Source organism: Triticum aestivum, chromosome 6D (genome assembly GCF_018294505.1).
Source record: "Triticum aestivum cultivar Chinese Spring chromosome 6D, IWGSC CS RefSeq v2.1, whole genome shotgun sequence".
NCBI classification, from domain to species: domain Eukaryota; kingdom Viridiplantae; phylum Streptophyta; class Magnoliopsida; order Poales; family Poaceae; genus Triticum; species Triticum aestivum.
Window position 1 is genome coordinate 106,896,758 of NC_057811.1, and position 1,747 is coordinate 106,898,504.

A 1,747-nucleotide genomic window follows, 5' to 3' on the forward strand; every position below is an offset into this window, starting at 1 on the left:
GCACAAGCAGCCATGGCTTGGCAACACGCGGCCGCTCACAGAGGAGCACCGGCGGCGAGCGCATAGCGCGACGGGGGAGCAGGGCATGGCCCCGGATAGGAGCAACGCCGACGAGGCGCAGGCACGCCGGGGCAGGCTGGGGGACGGCAGATGCGGAACTAGGCGAGGCCAGCCGCGAGCAACGACGGTTGAGCAGCAGCAGAGGGAGGCGAGGCCATGCGTGGGCGAGAGGGCGCATGGATCGGCGCGCGAGGGTCAGGCGGGGTGGCGCGGGGCGTCGGTGACCGCGGCGAGGAGAAAAGGAGAGGAGGGAGGAGCTCACAGCCGTTGGCGGGGAGCGGGGGCGGCAAGGCGTGGCGGCGACCCGTGAGGAGAAGGTCGGGGAGGTTCCGGCGATGGCGAGGCGGCGACGGTGAGCGGGGCGACGAGCGGATGAGGCCGATGGAGAACAACGCGGGCGTCGCGCGGGAGGAGCCGGTGGTGCTGGCTGGTGGCTCTGATGGCCGACGTGGCGCGGGCCGCCGGTGACGAGGCAGTCGGGCAGGGGCGACGAGGAGGCATAGAAGAAGGGGAGGAACGGAGCCGATGGGTGGCAGGGTAGTGGAGCAACGCTGGAGCGGCTTGCGTTCGCGGTGGTAGGAGGCGCTCGCGAAAGGAACGGGCGCGGGGAGCTCCTCTCCCTGGCACGATATGTGCGAGCACGCGGGTGGCGGCGGGTGTGGGAAAGTGAGGGAGAGAGATGGGGATCGAGGAGTGCGGGAGGGACGGCTAGGGTTCGGTCGCCCCAGGGGGGGCTGTAGGCGCCGGCTGGGCTGGCCTGGTTGGCCCAGAGGCCAGCTGGGCCGAGGCCCAGTGGGGAGGGGGGGTGCTTTTCCTTTTCTTCTCTTTTCTTTATTTTTTTTATTATTTTTTTTGTTCCTAATTATTTTGGTTTTAATAAAATAACAAAGTGGCACCTAAATTGATGTTACAAATTATGTCACAACCATAAAAAGTTACATCCCAAAATAATATAGTTTAGTATTTTACAAAATATAAAAGGCATTTAATTAATGGTTTTAGCTACTGATTTAATTAGTTTGGTGCATTTAAACATTTTATAAAGGCTTGGTTCCTCCACCAATATTACATATGATTTATTTGTCACTTTTAGAACATTTTAGTTTTGACATTTGAAAAGTTTTATTGTTTGCTTGATTTTGAATTTGAATTGGAATTGTTTTTGGATCATCGCGAGATTAACAACAGTAACCGAGGTGACGTGGCATCATTAGCGTGGAATTACTGTAGCTTAATTATCCGGGCGTCACACTTCCGTACAAGGCTTCGAAAGGGGCCATCTTCAAACTGGTTTGATAACTGTTGTTATAAGAAAACTCCACATATGGCAAATTGTCGTCCCAACTAGATCCATAATCTAGTGCACATGCTCTCAACATGTCCTCCAAAATCTGGTTGACTCTTTCGGTCTGTCCATCTGTCTGCGGGTGAAATGCTGTACTGAATTCCAGCCTGGTTCCTAATGTTTCATGTAACTGCTTCCAAAACTTTGAGGTAAATTGGGTTCCTCTGTCTGATACAATGGTCCTCGGAACTCCATGCAAACATACGATCCTGGTCATGTAGATCTTAGCCAACTTAGCACTGGTGTAAGTGGTCTTTACTGGAATGAAATGAGCCACTTTCGTCAATCGGTCGACTACAACCCATATTGAGTCATAGCCTGAACGAGTCCTGGGTAATCCTA